The sequence below is a fragment of the Drosophila virilis genome, chromosome 3 (assembly GCF_030788295.1).
Source record: "Drosophila virilis strain 15010-1051.87 chromosome 3, Dvir_AGI_RSII-ME, whole genome shotgun sequence".
Taxonomy (NCBI): Eukaryota; Metazoa; Arthropoda; class Insecta; order Diptera; family Drosophilidae; genus Drosophila; species Drosophila virilis.
Genome location: NC_091545.1, coordinates 25,693,652 through 25,716,773, shown reverse-complemented (window position 1 = coordinate 25,716,773; position 23,122 = coordinate 25,693,652). Strand labels below are relative to the sequence as shown.

Sequence of the window (23,122 nt, the reverse complement as noted above, 5' to 3'; positions counted from 1 at the left end):
GCGAAAAATGTGAAACGGGTGTCAAATGATTTTTCTTATGGATCCTTTGAAATAAATTTGAAGGCGCAAAGTCACCCACCATATCTTTGATATCTATTTTCACCAAGAAGGGATGGATTTTCCAAAAAGTGCAAAAAACCACTCAAATGAATTTGAGCAAAGATCTTAGAGTTTGAGGCCAATCCGATGGTTAACAAAAAGTTTCCTACCAACGTTTCTCGCTACTTAACCACTCTTGTGGGTGGAATTTCCAAAATCGCTGAAACACGTATTCATTGAGTTCTTATATAGAGCTCTGTAAATAAGCTTGAAGTGAATCGGACACCACTTAAGACTTCTTTGAATAGCATTTTTACTGAGGATGCTTTGATTCTGCGAAAAATGTGAAACACGTCTCAAATGATGTTTTGAGCTTGATGCGTCATCCTCTAAATGTTTGACCCTCATTTCGACCAATGAGGAATACATTTTTGGAAAAGTAAGAGACACTCAATTGGATTAGAGCAAAGCTCTTTAAAATTGATTTTAAGGTCGATCGAAGGGTAAACTAAACAATTTCATACAAACGTTTTTCGAGAGTGGAATTTCCCGAAACCCCGTCTTAACGTTCAGCTTCATCACATAGGGTAAATATAGTGAAAATTTCAGCTTGCTAGCTCTTACGATTACTTCTGAGCGTTGATCACCAATAAGTTAGTCAGTCAGTCAATAAAAACAACTTAATATATATAGTTGGGAAGTGAACGAAACGTCACCCACACAATTTTTGACTCCTTTTCCACCTAATGAATTTGAACAATAAGCAATGAAACTTTGAAAATGAGTTTGAGGCTGATCGGATGGCAAACAAAAAAGGTTCATATAAATGTTTTTCGCGATTTTTCCCCAGATTAGGGAGGAATTTCCTGAAACCCTACATCACATATGTCAGTCAGGACAAATATTTGTATATACAGAAATGATGTAAGAATAACAAATTGGACACGTAGATTAGATGCTTGATTTTAGTTCGTTTAAAAGTGTACAAAGTTAAATTATAGGGTTTATAACTGAGCCAAACACGTTTAGTTAGGGTTGAGTGACATTCCTTTTAAGATCTGTTCCTGGTTCATTTAATTCAATCCGAAGTTAGAGCTTGTCGCGGCAAAATGGGCTACTTATCACTTTTACTATTCGTCGGAATCTGCAGCGTATGTTGCTCTGTTTTAATATCATTTTCTCACACAAATTCAGCGCAATAATTTATAGATTTGGCTAACTGAGGGCCAGCAGTTGGACAACTCGACCGCATTAATATCCCAGACTAAAACCGAGCCACGCACAGCTCTCTTCGGGGCACTAGCGATGGAAACGAGTCTCTTTGTAGGTTTCAAGAAAAACTTGGAGATGAGTAAGTCCGATATAGTCAAGTGCGAGGGACCTCTGGAAAAAGGCTTGAATATATTAATTAAAAAAATCGAAGAATTGATCATCTCCTGCGAAGCCATCATCAATTCTTGTGTGGTCATTTGCGGCTTGTCAGCGATGGCCCAAATTCCGATGATGGTAATCAAAATAGTAGATACTATGTTTTGTACGGCTAATTTGCCGCCCGTATCACCGTGCAGGAAAAAAGTTATTACCAATTTAAATGATAACCTGAATAGATGCAAGGTTGATTTGACAAACAATAATTAAATTTACTTCAAAGGATTGTGAAGTTTATTAAATCGATTGGCAGTAAATATATTTTATTAATCACCCTGTTTATTGAGTTAGATGAAAAACTCTTTTGTTTATCAATACATCTTTTCCACACCAAGCGTCTAACGATTATTTTTACATATGAGTGAAGGCTTATCATCATCGAAGCTCTATATCATACAGCGCTAGGAAAATAATCGGTCATAAAATGATTCTCACTATATCTTAATCTTGAACGGACATAAGTCATATATATACATCTCTAAAACGGTCCAAATCAATCCACAATTTTATGTGGCTCGAATAGGTCACAAATGGAAATTTTCATGAATGTCTTTCTTGCTTAAATAGTTCTTCAATAAATGTTTTGCTTTGAAATGAATTATACACATTATCATAACTTTTCTATAATTATTTTAGGCTGGAGTTTTGGTTTCCTGGTAAAAGCAGGGCAATATTAACCAAGGTACAGTTTCTCAATTTCAAGGCTGATACGTAATTGAAATAAAACGAGAAGATAACCGTATTGTCGGCCCGACGAAGATTTAACACTCTTGTACACATTTGTCTTATGATTTTGCGAATATGTGAAAATTGTGAAACTCGTAAGTGCTGCGTTTGCGTTGAAAATATCTGGGAACACAGGACCTATTTGCAAACCAGCTACGAGGATATAAAAAGGGATTTGCATTCCTATCTATTGGAGTGTAGAGTCACGCCGTTATATATGGAAGTTTACTGTTTATTTTTTTTTGTAGGTCAATTGCACTCTCGTATGCTTCGAAGGGGAGGCTTTTAAGCTATTAGTCTTAAACAGTTTAGTTAATTTTATAGTTTGTATGTTTCTTAATAACATTAACAACGATCCAAAGTCCCAGACATTAGTAAAGCAGTTGGCCAGGGTAATAGTTTAGTCTCATGACAAGGTTGTTGAATATTGGCTGTGTTTGAAGAAATTAATCGACTTTAATTTAAATTAACTTAAGTACTAGAAAACTTCATGTTCTGATCAATTCAGACATCTCATAAATTTATTTTAACAAAATTTATATCTCTTAAGTCAGGGGGAGAATTTTCTGTATTGTTGTGGGTTAAGCTTAAGCACAGTTCCAGAAAGGAAGTAAATCAACAAATCACAGAGGTCCTGTGACCCAACAACGACCAGTTGACCTAACCCATTTTCCATGGAAACGAGGGAGGGAAAATACGTGTGTGTGAGTGTGTGTGTGGCTTTCGATAGCCCAATAGGGAATGCCAAAGAAATATACTTCAATAATTCATTTGAATCATGATAAATGTCCGGATTTCACTCTGACATTCGCAAAATATACTGAGGTCAGCACACACAAACACACAGACGGCAATCCTTTCGCACAGATTGGGATTCTGCTTACGTGTTGACTTGGCCAACAAACTGCTGGCCATAGCAGTGTGCTGTGGGCTTTCCTGTGGCGCTTCTGTTGAGCTTAATGTTGCATGTATGATATACTTACTACGGCCCGCTGGCATGGGAAACTGTTGCCAAGTATTCGGTGCTGATTCAGCTACACGTTTCGACCTGGGACCAGGGATAAGGGAAATAAACATCACCAGGAGCGTACAGTCAGACGACCTCCTGATCTCTGATTTCCAAATGATGCAATTTAAATAAAACAAATTTAGACAAATAAAAACAAACTCTGGTAAGCTTGAGCTGTTTGTAATATGAACATGAATAGAATGTAGCAATGTGTTGTCTTCAATCAGTTTAACCCTAAGCAGAAAAAGATAATAGAAAAAACTTTCGGTTCGCCAGAGCTGTTTACATATAGAAATAAGTTCTCAAGCAGTCGAAAGCCAAAAATGTTCTGCTAAGTAGCATCTAAATTCAATTAGACTTCGATGTTTCTGTTGTCACTTTTCCTCATTTTTTTTAGCAGAACCCTAAGAGTATGTTGGGTCGTACCAAAGACGTTTCTAAGTTTTTTTGTGTCTACAATAATGATTAATAATCATATTACCAAGCGTGTTCTATATTGCCATAGACTTATTAAATTTACTTTCATTACTTTCTAATTAAACAAACGTAAATTCTCTAGAGGATGCTAGGCGCATTATATACACCAGGTTTGGGTCGCATCAAAGGCTTCTCCTAACTTCTTTTCTAGGTCTACTTTATTAATATTTTATTAAATGCTTCCCATTTCGCCACACACTCATTTAATTGACTTTGTTTGCTTTCCAGTTACTGTGAGGGTATTTTGGCCGTGCTTAATTAATTTTTTCGATTTCTTTTAAAATACCTCCCTATGGTTCCTCTTAAGGAAACGATCTGTGGACACGCTTGATTCAAATTTCAAGGTAATAAAACATATTGATTTCTCGACTAAAAACGACCTGTATCCGGAGAGTAAAAATATATTTCCCAATATGATTTCCTGTCATAAAAGTAATTTTTAAAATTTGTTGATTTCACAAATAGTAAGTTTATACATACTGCAAGGTCTCTCATTCGGGTAACTGCGAGGGACAATATATCCAAGATAAATTAACTAATATTTATATTTCATATATATACTTTAATTTTATTCTTTATTATACCCTTGCAGATGGTATTATAATTTTGTCGTGAAATGTGTAACGAGAATAGAAGGAGACATATCCGACCCCATAAAGTATATATATATTCTTAATCAGCATCAGCAGCCGAGTCGATATAGCCATGTCCATCTGTCTGTTTCTATGCGAACTTGTCCCTCAGATTTGAAGCTATCTTTGTGAAAGTTTTCCCTCTTTCTGTTGCACGCAGCACATATGGTCCAGCTGGATCAGACCACAATATCATATAGCTGCCATAGGAGCGATCGGTCGAAAACTAGGTTTTTGATTAAAAACCTTTTTTGTTTATGAAGATATCTTGACCAGACTCGGCATAGATGAATTTCCCTGTGCTTCTTTGATACGGGCAAAGCATTTAAGCATTATGAAAAGGTTGGGGTAAGGGTATTACATCTTCGGCGTGCCGAAGATAGCCTTTTTCCTCGTTTGAATGAGTTTTTGAGTCCGCGGTTTCTATAAAGATTGGTGGTTTGTGTTCTCTTGTATCGACTATTAACCCAAATATCAATACCAATTTAAACTATATTATATTTATTATAACCGATAATCCACGGTTCATTTAAGTTTGGGATTCGCTACAATTTTCATGTTATTTTAAAACAGTTATCAAACAGGTAAGATGTACGATATCTTCAATATATACCAATATATTTTAGATATAATATTTTATTATACATGGCAAATACGATATTTTTAAGGTTTGATGTAGTGTAAGGTTCGGTCAAGTTTTAAAATTTTTTAATCGCCGCGTAGATTCACGCAGAGTATTGTGGAATCTTCAGTTGTGTATCCGACTCCTAAGGTGGAAAAGAAATTGAATATATAGCAAATTCTTTCATCCATAACGTTCAATAAAATTAAGTAAACTCGCTCTACTTGCGAGTGCTTGACTTGGAGTTGCCCTAACCGAATCGTCAAGCTGCCGACAAAAGCACTCTAAGTACTTCGAGCTGCACTTTGGAAAATGCATTCTTGAATAACTTCGGAACTTAGTGTCAGATCTTTAAAAATGCTTGTCGTATATCAATATATATTCCATTATATACATCAACTATGGGGGGACCAAAGTTGAATATTCTGGATCATATTATCATCATCAACATTCGAAATTTGATGTCTCTCGGTTAAAGGCTATGATATATGTGAAAATACCATACCAAATTTATGTGGTCATATATCATTTCTTCTGTACTGATATTCTATTACACATTTGCAAAGAACATACTAGTTTAAACATAGTACAAACCTTTATTATTTTGTTTTCTTCTTTTTTGCTTTCATTGGTTTTTGTTGTTGTTGTTTTGTTGGTTTTGTCAGTTTTGGGGTTTGTTGAAGTCGGCTTGGGTCGTTACGGTTTGGGTGTGGATCGCTTCGGCCGCGGCTTTGGCTTTGGCTTTGGATTGGGCTTTGGCTTAGGTTTAGGCGTAGGCTTAGGGTTAGGCTTAGGCTTAGGCTTAGGCTTAGGCTTTGGCTTTGGGTTTGGCTTTGGTTTTGGCTTTGGTTTTGGCTTTGGGTTTGGCCTTGGCTTTGGCTTTGGCTTTGGCCTAGGCTTTGGCTTTTGACTGGGTCTTCTAGGTGGCTTTGGCTTAGGTCTAAAAAGCTTCGAAATCCATTTCCAAATTTTTTTTAAAATTCCTAAAAATCGATGTTGCCCATTTTGTAAAGAATCCTCGTTCTGTATTCGACCATTGCTACTGTCAGATAGATCTTGCTCGTATGAATCCTTGAGTTGGAGTTCTGCAATCTTATTGTCTTCTAGTGAATTAAGACTTTCCACATTATCGTACTCTTCGGCTGTGAAAATGTTCGTTACAATTGCAAGTAGTAATATTCCAAATATAACTTTCATTTCTACAAGTCTTTTGAACTAACACGGAAAAACTTGTGCAAAAAGATTTTATAATGCCAGAAACTGCAGTAATTGGACGTGGCTTAATTCGAATTAGATATGGCCATATGGGCATCATGCTCCCTAGTTAAACAAGCATTTCATGAGACGACAATAAATTGTATACATATTTATTATACAAATTATTTTTCTTATATCATGTACGCATTGAAAATGAGTGAAAAAGGGTATATAGATTTTATGTAACAGGAGGCATGTCCGACCTCATAATGTTGATATTGCTATGCCAATCTGTCTGTATTGTAAACGTAGGTCCACTTAATACCCGTGCTGTACGATTTTGTGTCAACTACAGAAGTTTGACTTTTTTTGAGTAAGTCGGAAACTCCCGACTCTTACTTGCCTTTGCCTCAATTATATACTAATAAGTCTACGTTTGTGGCTGGCTCCATACTTAGCTCCATAATTAGCTTTACGTGATCAGCATACATAGCTGTGAAATCTTGATTAAAATGTGTTTAAATTATAAACTATTATATGATATATAAATTATATTATTATATGATATATAAATGATTGCCGGGTATAACCCGGCCTTGCCCGTGGCACGTATAAACTAAATTATCTCAAAAAGCCTTAAAAAGGATTTGACAACGAAATAACTTGCATACAAACGTTTTCGTTTCCCAGATTGCTGAAACACGTATTTATTAAGCTTTTATATAGAGCTTTGAATTAAGTTTGAAGTGAATCGGACAAAACTGCAAACTTAACCCAACCAAGCTTTGAATCGCATTTCTATCGAGTCTTGGATTCTGCGAAAAGCGTGAAAAACGGCTCAAATGATTTTTCGAAATTGTGCCACTGTTTCCACCAAAGAGGAATGGTCAAAGGAGTTTGACACGACGAATACTCCTTACATATCCTTAGTATTAGAGTATGCCTCATGTATCTGGTCACCACAAAACTCTATTCACCAATCAATAATTTAATTTGTACAGATACAACTCTTGTTGTTTGCCATTCGTGGTTAAAAGTGGGATGCTCGTGTGCAGGATTGGTCGAAAAGTAGGTTCTAGTATGAAAATCCGATCGTTTTTGTATGCAAATTTTGTTGTGGTTCAAGATATTTTGACCGAACTCAGTATTTATTAGTTTTTCCATGTTCCTAAAATAAATGGAAAATTTTATCAACATCGAGTCCCTATATCATATATCTACCATAGGAACGATCAGTCGAAAATTAAGTTGTTGTATGGAAAACTTTTTTGTTTATCAAGATATTTAGATCAAACACGGCAAACACGGAAGATTAATAAAATTATTGTAGCAGCAATATTTTAGCTATTGTAATTTTATTTTCCCTCCATTTTTTATGACATTATCATTATACTCTGGTAGAGGTTATAATAGCTTTGATATGTAAATACAACTCATATACACCCAAAAGTATATTGTGCATTATTTATTATTATTATTTTTATTATTTAGCATTATTATATATACATGTTCATCTGTCGTTTTTGCTTCGTGTTCTTCGGTCTGTCTATATTCTCAATCTAGTCTTATAGCTGACATTGGTCTTAAGTTAAGTTATTGAATAAAAATCTTGTTTTAAAATAACTTGACAAATTATTTCTAGTTTTAATGTAGTTTTTGTATAAAAACCATATCTTATCAACAATCCCCTAAGCGACTTCAGCCGTTGTTATATTAGAGAATTTTATCTTCGACGAAGATAATCTTTCTTTCTGGTTATAGCCTGAACCCATTAAAAATGGGTAAACAGGGTATAATGTATTTGTACAAAGCAGAAGGAAGCATTTTCGAACCCATTATGTATATATATTATTGATCAGCATCGTTAGCCGAGTCGATCCGTCTGCCCATCCGCATGTATTTAAGAATGCAAAGGACTCAGAGCCTAGAAGAGCTAGAAACTTGAAATTTGGAAAGGTCCTTCTTGTGTTCAGTACGAGTTTGTCTTCGATAATCGATAACTTGACCCGTTTCCAAATAATCGATCAACATCGATATCGCAATTGTGTTATTGAGCAAATCTCTAAGGCCTTTAGAGCTAGAGTCACTAAAGTCAGTAACCCCGACTAGAGCTTCTTAGTTTGTAATTATTATAATTTTTTTTATTATAATAAAAGATGGGTCAGTGGGTAGTTGGCACATGCCTGCTGTTGTTATATTTATAAAGAACAACAACAACACTTTTAAGACATTTGGTGCGGTGTGCAAAGAGGTTCAGATTCTCGTGATAAACATGGCAAGACGTCGGGCGCAAAAGAAACACGGTCGCCAATTCCAGTCACTATCTCCTAGTTGCTCATAACAATCCCAAGTCAGCCCTCCAACATTGCAAAAAACAAAGCCAGCATCATCTTCACGCTACACAAAGGTAGTTGCCAGGATACAATTTTTATTATGGCAAATATGATATTTTTCAGGTTTGAAGTAGTGTTAGGTTCGGTCAAACTTTAAAAATTTTCATCGCCGCAGTAGATTCATAAAATAATATTGTGGATTCTTCAGTTGTGTATCCGACTCCTAAGGTGGAAAAGAAATTGAATATATAGCAAATTCTTTCATCCATAACGTTCAATAAAATTAAGTAAACTCGCTCTACTTGCGAGTGCTTGACTTGGAGTTGCCCTAACCGAATCGTCAAGCTGCCGACAAAAGCACTCTAAGTACTTCGAGCTGCACTTTGGAAAATGCATTCTTGAATAACTTCGGAACTTAGTGTCAGATCTTTAAAAGTGCTTGTCGTATATCAATATATATTCCATTATATACATCAACTATGGGGCGACCAAAGTTGAATATTCTGGATCATATTATCATCATCAATATTCGAAATTTGATGTCTCTCGGTTAAAGGCTATGAGATATGTGAAAAATCCATATGGTCTTTATATGGTCATATATCATTTCTTCTGTACTGATATTCTATTACACATTTGCAAAGAACATACTAGTTTAAAAATAGTACAAACCTTTATTATTTTGCTTTCTTCTTTTTTGCTTTCATTGGTTTTTTTTGTCGTCGGGCTGGGTTTCTTTGTTGGTTTTGTCAGTTTTGGGGTTTGTTAACGTCGGCTTGGGTCGTTACGGTTTGGGTGTGGATCGCTTCGGCCGTGGCCTTGGCCTTGGCTTTGGCCTTGGCTTGGGTTTTGGCCTTGGCCTTTGCCTGGGTCTTCGAGATGGCTTTGGCTTAGGTCTAAAAAAATTCAAAATCCTTTTCCAAATTTTTTTTAAAATTCCTAAAAATCCACGTTGCTTATTTTGTAATGAATCCTCGTTCTGTATTCGACCATTGCTACTGTCAGATAGATCTTGCTCGTATGAATCCTTGAGTTGGAGATCTGCAATCTGATTGTCTTCTAGTGAACTAAGACTTTCCACATTATCGTACCCTTCGGCTGTGAAAATGTTCGTTACAATTGCAAGTAGTAATATTCCAAATATAACTTTCATTTCTGCAAGTGTTTTAAACTAACACGGAAAAACTTGTGCAAAAAGTTTTTATAATGCCAGAAACTGCAGTAATTGGACGTGGCTTAATTCGAATTAGATATGGCCATATGGGCATCATGCTCCCTAGTTAAATAAACATTTATAAAAGATTTCATTAGACGAAATTAAATAATATAATATGTTTTTATTATATAACATTATTTTTCGTATATCCTGTACGCATTGAAAATGTGTCATAACGGGTATATTCATTTTTTGTAACAGGAGGCATATCCGACCCCATAAAGTCAATATAGCCATGCCGATCTTTTCCGACTTGGATACTCCTCAATTATATACTTAGTCGTCGACTTTTGTTGCTGGCTCCATACATATGCTAATTAGCTATACGTAATCAGCTTACATAACTGTAAAATTTTGATTAAAATGAACTTAAGTTTGAGAATTCTATTCTGTATATATAAAAATATTTGTTCGGACTGACTCAATAGTCATTGACTGATTGATTGGATCGACGGAAAGCCTATACCATAAAAGCTGGAAAGCTGAACTGTTCATCATAGTTTCCTTATGTAACGAAGGTTCACGTTAAGACGAGGCTTCGGGAAATTCGTTTGTATGGTACTTTTTTGTTTCCATCCGTTCGGCCTTAAATTCAATTTTAAAGACCTTTGCTCAAATTCATTTGAGGGGTGTTTCACACTTTAATTTGGGGGATAAAGTTTCGCGCTTACATTAATTTCCAAGCATCTATATAAAAAGTCATTTAAGATGTGTTTCACATTTTATGCAAATTCTAAACATTCACGCTGGAAAGTGCAGTGAAGTTTTCAGTTTGTCCGATTTTCTGCAATTTACTTTTTGAGAATGGACAAATATTCTATCATTCAATGAGATATACAGTAGAAATTTTCATTAGGATCAGTAAGGAAACACTTAAAAATTATATGTTTTGACTGCCTGCTTGTTTGCGGCAGCTAGTGCAAATTCCAAGAATTTCTGTGTACATGAGCTTACACACATTCATGCGCGTCTAATTCAAACTCTATCTGCAGCATTGCAATTGCGTTTGTATTGTTTTCTGTTCTGCCATTTAAGTTGTTTTTTTTTTTTTTTCAATAAGACCCAATCATTGGTGTTGCTGTTGAATAGAGGCGGTGGCAAGGAATGCGGTCAGTTGCGAGTGCGAACCCTGCCAAGGGAACTTTTTTATTATTTATCTTTATTACTACGAGCGCGTAGCGCAAGCTGCATTTAGTGTTGGAATAAGAGGGTTCAGGGTATTCACTAGTCAGGAGCTCCCGACAAGAACCTCTTTCTTGTTTAAAACCCGAAACATGCAGCCAGTATTTTTTCGGCTAAATGGCTATGTATCTTCTTTAGAATTCGAATCATTTTCTTCTGTAGCCATCGCATCAATTTCCGCTGTAGCCATCGAATCAATTTCTTCTGTAGCCATCGAATCAATTTCTTCTGTAGACATCGAATCAATTTCTTCAGTATAGTAAGAATCTGACAACGCCTCAGGAGATTCAGGTTCAGTGGATGTTGTCGAAAATACAGCTGCGAATATTTCGCCCATCAATGTCAAATAACTATAAGGGGCAAACAAATTAAACATATAAAAAATTGTAATATGCATATATCTTGAAGTAGAAAACATATTAAAATGACCTTCTTGTGAGATACCGACTAGATAGTTACATCCGAAATTTCTTCTATACACCAAGCTGTGTATCCGATCTTTAAAAAAATGTTACGGCTTACGTATATACATACCAAAGCCTTAGACTATGGGGTTCCCGAAACTTGAATATTCTAGATCATATCGTTATCATCAACATCCTAAACTTGCTGTCTCTAGTTCTCGAAGGTTAAATTCATATTGATGCTGATCAAGAAAATATTACGTAGTCGGCTATGCTTTCTTCTCCTCCGATATACACATTTTCAAAGGGTTTGGTCCTACAATACTGGCTGGTATTTGATAGATATATGTACAAACCTATCGAGTTGCGTTTTCTTCTTCGTTGGTTTTATCGGTTTTGCCTTCGATGGCCTCGGCCTGGATGGTGGAGGTCTGGATGTCGGTGGCCTAGGCCTTGGCCTTGGTGTTGGCCCGGGGCGTGGCCTTGGGTGTGGCTTTGGGCGTGGCTTTGGCCTTGGCCTTGGTCGTGGCCTTGGGCGTGGCTTTGGGCGTGGCCTTGGTCTTCGATGGGGCCTCGGCCGTCGAAAGAGCTTTGGCTTGAGTCTTATCAATTTCAAAATTTTTCTCCAAATTTCACATAAAATTTAAAAAAGCCGATGTTGCTAATTTCGCAAAGAATATTCTGTATTGGACCATTGCTACTTTCAATTAGGTGTTGCTCGGATGAATCCTCAGGTTGGCGTTGTACAAGCTGACTGTGTCCATGAAGACGATTCGGATGATGCACTTGATGGTCATATAGTGAATTAAGGCTTTTTACTTTAGTTTTGTGCCCTTCGGCTGTTATTATTATAATGAGTAATATTTTGAAAAAGGACTTTCATTTTTAGAAGTAATTTATACTAATATGGAAACACTTGTGCAGTAACGTTTTAAAGCCCAAAACTGGAGTAATTGGAAGTGGCTTAATTCCAATTAGATGTGGCCATATGGGAATCACGCTTCCTAGTTAAAAAAAAACATTTCTAAAAGTCTAGGCTACTTTTACTGCTTCTTTCCTCAATAATATACTACGAAGTCGACTTCTGTTGACGGTTCCAAACGTATGCTAATTAGCTTTACATAATCAGATTTCATAGCCGTGAAAACTGTTTGTCCTGACTGATTGACTGATTGGTGAATAACGCACAGCCAAACCGTAAGATCTGGGAAGCTGAAATTATTATTGTAATGTCCTTAAATAAATGTCCTTAAACAAAATAAGGCATCCTCGGGGGAAAGTGCGATTCAAATGATTTTGATGAAAATTTAAGTTTTGTCCGATCAGCCTCAAAATCATTTGCAAAGGTTTTTGAGAAAAATTGTTTTGTACTTTCCGAGGGCAAGGAGGGTTATAACCGTTAGTCGATATATATTTTGCAACTCATAGAAGGAAACATATCTGCACGCCAAAAGTATATTGGGCAAGGCGAGTTGAGTAATTACCCCAAGTTGCGGGTGGAATTTCCCAAAGCGCTGAAACACATATTCATTAGTTTCTTATGTAGAGCTTAAAAAATAAGTTTGAAGCAAATCGGACAAAACTTAAAACTTCATCAAAAAATCTTTAAAATGCACGTTCCACCAAAGAAGTTATGACTCTGCGAAAAGTGAGATACGTCTCAAATGATTTTTTATATAGATCTTTGGAAATGTATTTGAGGGCGAAACTTCACCCACAAAATCTTTGTCCCCCATTTTCACCTAGTATTATTGGATTATTCGAAAAGCTCGATACATCCGATACAAAGATCTTCAAAAATTAGTTTGTAATGGTAACAAATGGTAACAAAAGACTGTCATACAAGCGATTTTTGCGAATTTTCCACACTTATGGGTTTGACGCACACCTTCATTCAAAAGGAAACTGCAGTGAAAATTTCAGCCCCCTAGCTCTTGCGGTATGGGCTGTGCATTGATCACCAATAGGTCAGTTAGACATTCAGTCAGTCAGTCAGGACAAACAGTTATATATATATATATATATATATATATATATATATATATATATATATATAAATAGATATAAATATAACCAACATATAAATATAATGAACAGCTTGCTGTTGGTTCAAATATACGGACACTTTTTTGGTAGTCTCAACTTTTTTCTAAACTTTTTAGTTTTTAATATCCATTTAAGCTACATGGTAAAATATGGTATCGACTTGGGTGCTGGGGGTCTGTATGGCGGTGGCCTTAACGGTCGAAGGGGCCTTGCCTTGATTTTCACTTTTTTAACAACTTTTGTGACTAGTCTGGTAGCTCTTATAGCTAATCTCGCAACTGCATATATTATAGCCAGCCAAGGGAACCGATGTTGGTTAATTTGAAAAGAATCCTTATTTTGTATTGGACAATCCCTTCTTTTAAGTAGATGTTGCGCGGATACACCCTTGCTTTGTGCAATCTGATTGTGTCCAAGATGACGACTGGGATGATGCTGTTGGTGGTCATCTTGTGAATTACGACTTTTCACTTTATTTCAATCCCCTTCGGCTATGAAAACTTTCGTTACAATTACAAGGAATAATATTGCAAAACGAACTTTAATTTCTAGAATTATTTCACAGTAACACGAATAAACTTGTGTAACATCATTTTTATAAGGCCAGAAACTGTGGTAATTGGATGTGGCTTAATTCAAGTCAGATATGGCCACATGGGCTCCACTCGCCCTAGATAGTTAAACATTTTTAAAAGATTTAATCAGAGGAGAATAAATTATATAATAAACTTTTATTATATTTTATTATATACATATATATTTATTCTTGATCAGCATCAATAGCATAGTCGATCTAGCCATGTCCGTCTGTCTGTCGTTTGTCGTTTGTCGTTCTATACTTTAGCCGATGCGCCGACAAGCTGCTGCAGCACCCGAACGCGGCCGCCAGGGTCCTAGCTGACCCGATCTGTGAGAGGCTCCTTCGGCCTTCCCCGACGACCTTCATCATCATTGTAAGTAATTTCATTGTATATATATCTTAAGAGTTACATAATAGTAACTATGCGCCACTCCCTTGGTTTTTCGCTTGGTAGAGATAAGAAGGCACGGATTGATTCTACCGCAAAAAATTAAACATATTTGAAATCGAAAAAAAGAGGTAGGCCTCTGACATTATCACAGAATATATATATTGGCCACAGTTTCTTTGGTGAAACGGTTCAGCGGCAAGCGATCCCAGCGTACAATAAAACAAAAAGAATTCGGAAAAATTTATTTGTGAAGAGTTTCTTTTTCGACCTGTTATTTATAAAAAATAGCTTGATTAGTTAGTTTCTGTTCGTTCAAATATACGCATACCTTTTTGGTAGGTTTAATTTTTTTTCTAAACTAGTTAAAAGCGCTTTATAGTGTTTCATGCGATTGACTTTCAATCCATATTGTGCAATGTACTTTTTTGCATTTGGTGATCAGTTTTATTTATTCAAAGGTTGTCTTGTACACGTCCTTGTACAGCGTCTTCCACAAAGGCAGCTCACTGCACAACATATTTCTGATCAATTCTTGATTAGGATGCGGCAAACTTTAATATTATTCCAAAACAGGTAACAGGTACGTTATCTATATCTATATATATTTGTATGTGCAATCATAACCAATATTACTCTAGTTTTATTTAAAGGAAATGGAGTTATGCCGTCTGCTTTTCACAGATGAAATTTTCGGTTCATCTAAATTTTATAAATTTATTGTTTACAATCCAAAATTTTAAGCAAGTATTTTTGCGCCTAGATGGCTACGCATATTCTGCAGAATCATTATTTGACATCGAAACATCTTCGTCTGTGTAATCAGAGTCCTGAGCAGGTCCACTATCCAATTAAAAAGATAAGATAAAAAGTCAAAGAAGTTGAGCATATAGAAAATTTGAACATGCAAACATCTTTCAATAGAAAATGAGAAGATTTAATACCATAACAGACAGCCCCTTTTTATAATGCTGGCAATGCCTTGTCTGTATCTAAGAAGTCGAGAATGCATATGATATCTTGAAAAACAAAAAGTCTTTCATGCAAGAGCCTTATTTTTGATCAACCGTTCCTATAGTGATCCAATCCATCTGGTTCCGGCATATGTACAGCTTTCGACAGAAATAGGGATGTTAAACATTTTAATGACGATAGTTTTAAGACTGAGAGAATATTTCGCATAGAAGGAGACAAAAGGACAGACATGGCTATATCGACTCGGTTGTTGATGGTGAAATATGGAATATATATACTTAATAGGGTAGGAGATGTCTCCTTCTAAGCGTGACACATTTCGAGATTTTTCGATAATTATAATACCCGCTGCAAGGGTATCACAAGGAAGAGCGCCCTACATAGGACATCTCGACTAGGAGTTATCCTGACCGGCTGTGCGCTTCCTTCCTTAGTTTTCAAGTTTTAAAACATTGTAAATGCTTTTATACGGTAAGCATATATACCAGAGGATTAGACTCTGGGGGCATGAATATTCTGGTATATACAAACCTGTCCAATTGCGGTGGCCTCCTTGTTGTTATCGGTTTTGGTTTCGGCGGTCTTGTCGTTGGGGGTTTGGGCTTAGGCGTCGGTCTGCGCGTCGGTCTGGGCTTCGGTCTGGGCGTCGGTCTGGGCTTCGGTTTGAACCATTTAACAACTACCTTAACTGCTGATTTTATCCATGAAAGAAACCCACGTTGCATGTTTTGCAGAGAATACTTATTTTGTATCGGATTCTGATTGTGTCCATGATGACGACTTGGATGATGCTGTTGGTGGTCATCTGGTGAATTATGACTTTTCACTTTATTTCTGTGCCCTTCGACTATGAAAAAGTTCGTTACAATTACAAGGAGTAATATTGCAAAAGGAACTTTCATTTCTAGAAGTTTGTCACAGTAACATGAATAAACTTGTGTGAAAACGATTTATAAGGCCAGAGATTGATATAATTGGATGTAGCTTAATTCGAATTAGTTATGGCTACTTGAGCAACACGGTCCCTAGTCAAACAAACATTTTTGAAAGATTTCTTGAAAGCAAAATAATTTATATAATAAACTTTTATTTTATTTTTGCTATGTAACTGTTACTAAGGGTATATTGCTTTTATGTAAATGTATGTGACAGGAGGTATGTCCGCCCAATAAAGTTTGACTTTATGAGGAAGTCGGCAATCCCCGACTAGGGCACTCTTACTTTTTCTTTCTTTGGTTATATATTAAGGAGACGACGTCTTAAGACGGTTTCATACATTTGCTAATTGGCTACACATAATCAGCTTACATAAGGGCGAAATCTTGATTTAAATGAGTTTAGGCGGTAATATTCTCTTTGTTTAAAACCGATTGACTTACTTATTGACTGACTGGTTGGTGATCAACGCACAGCACAAACCGTAAGATCTGGGAAGCTGAAATTTTCACTGTAGTTACCTTATGTGATGAAGGTTTATGTTAAGACGGGGCTTCGGGAAATTTCACCCGCAAGTATGGAAAAATCGAAACGAGAAACGTTTGTATGAAACTTAGATGTTTACCACCCGTTCGGCCTTAATTTTAAAGATCTTTTTTTAAGATCTTTGTTCAAATTCATTTGAGGAGTGCTTCACACTTTTCCAAAAATGCATTCCTCCTTGGTGGAAATGGAGGTCAAGGATTTGGTGGAAATTAAATTAATTTCACTTTTTTCGCAAAGTCTGGACATTCACGGTTTCGTCCGATTTGCTTCAAAGGTCTACATAAAAACTTAATGAATACGTGATTAAACGAATTGGGAAATTCCACTCGCAACAGTGGTAAATTGGCGGAAAACGGTTGTATGAAAGTTGTCTGTTTACCGTTCGATCAGTGTCTAAATCATTTTAAGGCTTTTTGATTCAGATTCTTGGGAGAAACATTGCCAGACGTCGGGCCCATTGAAATGATACAGATTTTAAGGGTGCAGGCACACGAAGTGCAATTGCTGAAGCCTGGTACGCTAGCTTTTGCTACTACTGTGGCAAAGAATATGCACCAAAATAAGGCTGTAAAGTTTACCTAAAGTACGCATTCAAGCAGAAAAACAAGCACAAGGCAAAAGGCAAAGGTTCGCGGCAACCAAGCAGCGCCTGGTACCCTAAGCTTCGCTCCCGGCCAGCAATCATTTGACAGAGGCTGCGCGATTGCCAGCCCAGCGACCGCAGAGCTCTCTCCTCATATTGTAGAAAGAACACATGCGGCAATGGCAATCACTCGCTTCTAGTTGCTGACAACAATCCCAACTCAGTCCTCGAGTTCAGGTTGGATCAACTGTTCGGCAGATTGGAAAACTTATATAATGACCATAATAAGGGTAGCTTTGTAGAAAGCCAACGGTGTATTCTCCAAAGCTTGTATCACCCTTAGAATAGCAGGCAAGTACCGCGACGAGCAATCCCAGCATTGTAGAGACCAGAAGGTAGTAAGATAGAAGAATGTACAATGAATAAAATTAAAATTATTAACCTAATTTTTGAAATTTTTGAGAATAAGTTTTATTTATTTAAAGGTTGTCTGGTTCGCATTGCAGCAACTCCCGGAAAGGCAACTTCACTGCATAACATATCCAAGATTTATTTTTGCTTAGGATTCGGCAAGCTATTAATGTTATTCTTAAACAGGTAAGAAACAGCTAACAGGTAAATGTTTTTCATGTTCACCCAAAATATTTTTGCTACGATATTTATTATAGGTGGCAAAAATGATATTTTTAAGGTTTGAAAATCACACAATTTTTCTTATATGTTAGTCTGCTTTATTTAAAACACATCGGGTTATCTCTCATCTTTTTCCGGGTGTATTTTTTGGTTCGACTCAATTTCATACATTTATTGTTTATAATTGGATAAGACTTAAACCATGTAATTTTTTTTCGCCCGAACGGCTATTATTCTGGACTTGAATTTGATATCGAATCATCTTCATATGATTCTTGGTCCCAAATAGGTTCACTATCCAATTTTAAAGAAAGAAGAGAAGAGGGCAAACAAATCGCATTCATCTTTCAACATAAAATGAGAAAGAAAGGCTATCTTCGGCACGCCGAAGATTTAATACACTTGCAGACAGCACCTTTCCTATTGCTTACAATGCCTGTATCTGTATCTGAGTATGGTGAAGATATCTTGATAAACAAAAAGTGTTTTATACAAGAACCACATTTTTAACCGATCGTTATTATGGGAGCTATATGATATAGTGGTCAGATCCAGCCTGTTCCGACATATGTACTGTGTTAAGCAGAAAGAGGGATGTAAGCAGATTCATAACGATAGGCTTAAAACTGAGGGACTAATTCGCATGAACTTCCCTTTGCTTCACACTTTGGTAAATGCATTCTTGAATAACTTTCGAACATAGTTTCCGATTTTTAAAACATTTCAAATGCCTAAATATGGTGCACATATAATACCACATTAATGCTGATCAAAAAAATATACATTATTGGCTCGGATATGCTTCCTTCTGCATTGATAGTCTTTTACATATTTTCAAGGGACTTGGTTTTACAATACTCACTGGCATTTGATGGATATATGTACAAACCTACTGATCGTTGTCGTTGTTGGTGGTCTTGTCGTTGGCACTGGCCTGGGTGGTGGGGGGTTGGGCCTTGGGCGTGGTCTGGGGTTTGGGAGGGGTGTAAACCAATTCACAACTGTCGTAAATGCAGAGCCAACTACTTTCGTCACTTTTTTCGCAGCTTTTACAACCCAACCCCAAAAACTACGTTGGTTATTTTGCAAAGCAGCCTTATTTTGTTTACGACCATTCCTTCCTTTAAATGGATGTTGCTCGGATAATCTCTTGCGTTGCATAATCTGATTGTGTCCATGATGACGATTGGGATGATGCTTTTGTTGGTTATCTAATGAATTACGACTTTTCACTTTATTTCTGTGCCTTTCGGCTATGAAAACGTTTATTACAATTACAAAGAGTAATATTTCAAAAGGAACTTTCATTTCTAGAAATCTTTTAATGTACCACGAAAAAACGTCGGTAACAACGTTTTTATACGGCCAGAAACTGGTATAATTGGACGTGGCTTAATTCGAATTAGATATGGCCATATGGCCATTACGCTCCCTAGTTAATCAACTATTTTTGAAAGATTTCATGAGAAGAGAATAATTTATATAATACAACTTTTGTATATTTTATTATTTTTCTTACATAATTGTTAATAAATTTATATTGTATTAATTTAATTGTATTTAACAGGAGGTACGTCCGCCCAAATAAAATACAAATACTCTTGATCTGGACAACATGCTGAGTAGATTTGGCCCTGTCTGTCAGTCTTTTGAAAGTACGAATTTGTTTCAAATCATCAGTAAATTACCCCGTTTTTGTGTAATCGAAAATATTCAAGAATTTTGGCTTTTTAGGAAAGTTAGAAACGTCCGACTAGGGTACTCTTACATCTTTTTTTCTCAGTTAGCTAAACATAATCAGGTTACATAAATGTGAAATCTTGATTCAAATTAGTTAGGGAGATTTATATTCCGTACATGTAGCTTCATGAAAGTCAATTCTAAATGTTGTTCGTAGAACTACTTGTATTGTTAATACAATGTGCTGAGTGTAGCGCCAAACCAGAATCAAGTCTCAAAGTTAGAGTTAACCTCGCGTTTATCGTGAAACTTATAAAAAGTGGCTGTAAACTTGATTTCATATATAACGATAGACTAAAGTAATCTTCGGTACGCCGAAGATTTAATGCTCTTGCAGACATTCGCCTCATGTGAGAATACTAGCGGGTATAGTCCGGCATTGCCCGTGGCATGTATAAAATAAATGTTAAAAAGCTTTGAACATGATTTTTAAACTGATCGGACGATAAATAAACAACTTACAGACAAACGTTTTCCGCCAATTTACCACTGTTGCGGGTGGAATTTCCCAAATCGTTTAAAAACGTATTCATTAAGTTTTTATGTAGAGCTTTGAAAATAATTTTGAAGCAAATCAGAATCAGTTTGTATGTAACAGGCAGAAGAAAGCATCTCCGACACCATAAAGTAAATATATTCTTGATCAGCCCAGTCGATCTAGCCATGTCCATCTGTTTGTCCGTCTGTAGGTTTAAGCGAATTGGGTAAATAATAAGAACTAGATTCACCCAAAGTGATGTGCTTACTCTAGAATAGACATACATATATATCAAATGTCTTTCATTTTATGCTATGAGGTATAGCTATAAATTAAGTTAAATTAGTTGGGTATTTTATTATTTATTGCCCACCAATTTAAACTACAATTTGAATGCAATTAACTTTTTGAGAATACACAAATATTGTATGGTACAATAATATACTGTAGAAAATTTCATGAATATCGGTTAAGAAACACGTGTTTGCGGCACCAGCGCACACTCGAAACATTTCTGTATTCATGTACACACACATTCATGCACGTCTGCTTTGAATTCATAAACAGCATTGCAATTGCGATTGTATTGGTTTCTGGGCTTTTTATACACTGAACCCATTAAAATATGAGTATAATGGTATATTTTATTTGTGCAAAATTAAATTGTATGTAACATGTAACAGGCAGAAGGGATCATCTCCGACCCCATAAAGTGTATATGTTCTTGATCAGCATCAATAGCCGAGTCGATCTACCCTGATCTACCCTGCCGTGTTCTTGTCACAGATGAAATATTCGGTTCACCTCAATTTTATAAATTTATTGTTTATAATCGTAAACTTAAAGCAAGTTATTTTTTACGTCCAAATGGCTGTGCATCTTCTGTAGAATAAGATTCCGAGCTCGAATCACTTTCTTTTGTATAATCAGGATACCAATCAGCGTTACTAACAAAAATTAAAGAAAGGAGGTAAGAGGGCAAACAAATGGAACATATAGAAAACAAGTAAACACGTTTATAGCCTTTTACACATTTTCAAGAGGCTACAATAGAGACTGCTTTTTTTATAGACATATATACAAACCTATCGTATTCCGTTGTCGACTTTGTTGGTAGTGTTGGTTTCGTTGTCGTCGGCCTTGTCGTTGGCCTCGGTGGTGGGGGTCTGGGTGGCGGTGGACGCGGCGGTGGCCTTGACGGGGGTGTAAATAAATTAATGAGTATTGGAACTAATACAAGACCTATGTGAATGGCCAAGGGCAACGCCCTATGTTCGACATTTTGCATGGCATCATTGTTTTGTGTTGCAGCATTTCTTCTCTTAAATAAATGTTTCTTTCGTTGTGCACGCAGATTGTGTCCATGATGACGACTTGGATGATGCTGTTGGTGGTCATCTGGCAAATTATGATTTTTCACTTTATTTCTGTGCCCTTCGACTATGAAAAAGTTTGTTACAATTACAAGGAGTAATATTGCAAAAGGAACTTTCATTTCTAGAAGTATGTCACAGTAACCTGAATAAACTTGTGTGAAAACGATTTATAAGGCCAGAGACTGGTATAATTGGACTTAGCTTAATGCGAATTAGTTATGGCTACTTGAGCAACACATTCACTAGTTAAACAAACATTTTTGAAAGAATTCATGAAAGGAAAATAAATTATATAATAGACTTTTGTTATATTTTATTTTTATAACCTTGCAGAGGTAATTTAATTTTGTCGTAAAATGTGTAACGCATAGAAGGAGACATATCCGACCCCATAAAGTATGCACATTCTTGATCAGCATCAACAGCCGAGTCGATATAGCCATGTCCGTCTGTGCGTCTGTCTGTTTCTATGCGAACTAGTCTTTCAGTTTTATCTTAATAAACTTTGTAGAGGTTGGATCGGACCATTATATCATATAGCTGCCATAGGAACGATCGGTCGAAATTTAAGTTGTTGTATGGAAAACTTTTTTGTCATTCAAGATATTTTAATTAAACACGGCATTGAAATATTTCACTATGCTCCCTTCATTTTGTCAAAATCTTATTTACATCGGACTGCTATATCATATATATGCCATAGGAACGATCGGTCGAAAACTAGGTTTTTGATTAACAGCCTTTTTTGCTTATTAAGATATCTTGTCCAAACTCGGCATTTACTATTTTTCCTGTACTTCTTAAATACGGGCAAAGCACTATAAGCATTATGAAAAGGTTGGGTCTGCAAGGGTATAAGAACTTCGGTTTTGTTATGTATTATTTATTTATTAATAAGGGTGTATTGCTTTTATGTAAATGTATGTAGCAGGAAGTATGTCAGCTCATATAAGGTATATATGTTCTTGATCAGGACAACATGCTTAGTCGATTTGGGCTTGTTTGTTTGTTTTTCCAAAGAACGCCCATCTGGATCACCAGCAGTACAAATTTGTTTCTAATCACCAAAAAACTGCCTCTTTTCTGTGAAATCGAAGACTCCAGAGCTTGGACTTTATGAGTAAGTCAGAAACCCCCGACTAGAGTACTCTGACTTCTTCTCTTACTGCTTTCCATACATTTTCTAATTAGCTATATCTAATCAGCTTATATAAATCTAATATCTTAATTACAATTAGTTAGGGAAATTAATATTCAGATAATATATATATAGTACCTTAATACAGTTATGTAGCTTAAGGAAAGTCGATTCTAAATGTTGTTCGTAGAACTACTTGTATTGTTAATACAATGTGCTGAGTGTGGCGCCCGACCAGAATCAAGTCTCGAATTTAGAGTTAACCTCGCGTTTATTGTTAAACTTATAAAAAGTATATTCAATTTTCATATATTTTCATGCATGGTTTTGTGGCTGTAAACTTGATTTCATATATAACGATAGACTCTTTGATTACTTTAATCGAATATGTTGCCACATAAGATTTTAAATTTTTGTCCTATCGTTCCTATTTTATTT

At 36.0% G+C, this 23,122-nt stretch overlaps 3 non-coding genes across 5 annotated transcripts; 1 reads left to right on the top strand and 2 right to left on the bottom strand.

The window, feature by feature from the left end:
• Positions 1 to 1,059: 1,059 nt before the first annotated feature.
• Positions 1,060 to 1,801, top strand: LOC26531382 (uncharacterized). The gene is made up of 2 exons (XR_011416455.1): positions 1,060 to 1,190; positions 1,249 to 1,801. It is a non-coding gene; the product is annotated as an uncharacterized protein (transcript).
• A 6,715-nt stretch (positions 1,802 to 8,516) lies between these two features.
• On the bottom strand, positions 8,517 to 19,280 carry LOC26530567 (uncharacterized). Of its 3 annotated transcripts, none has more exons than XR_011416378.1 (3): positions 18,842 to 19,270; positions 9,136 to 11,211; positions 8,517 to 8,686 (listed from the first exon to the last, which is right to left on the bottom strand). It is a non-coding gene; the product is annotated as an uncharacterized protein (transcript). The 3 variants fall into 3 exon arrangements; XR_011416377.1 differs by lacking the exon at positions 18,842 to 19,270 and adding an exon at positions 11,622 to 11,636; XR_011416379.1 differs by lacking the exons at positions 8,517 to 8,686; positions 9,136 to 11,211 and adding exons at positions 14,024 to 15,122; positions 15,786 to 18,246 and having other exon boundaries at positions 18,842 to 19,280.
• Positions 19,281 to 20,975: 1,695 nt separating this feature from the next.
• On the bottom strand, positions 20,976 to 21,531 carry LOC26531144 (uncharacterized). Its single transcript, XR_011416396.1, has 2 exons — positions 21,256 to 21,531; positions 20,976 to 21,117 (listed from the first exon to the last, which is right to left on the bottom strand). It is a non-coding gene; the product is annotated as an uncharacterized protein (transcript).
• Between the last annotated feature and the right edge of the window lie 1,591 nt (positions 21,532 to 23,122).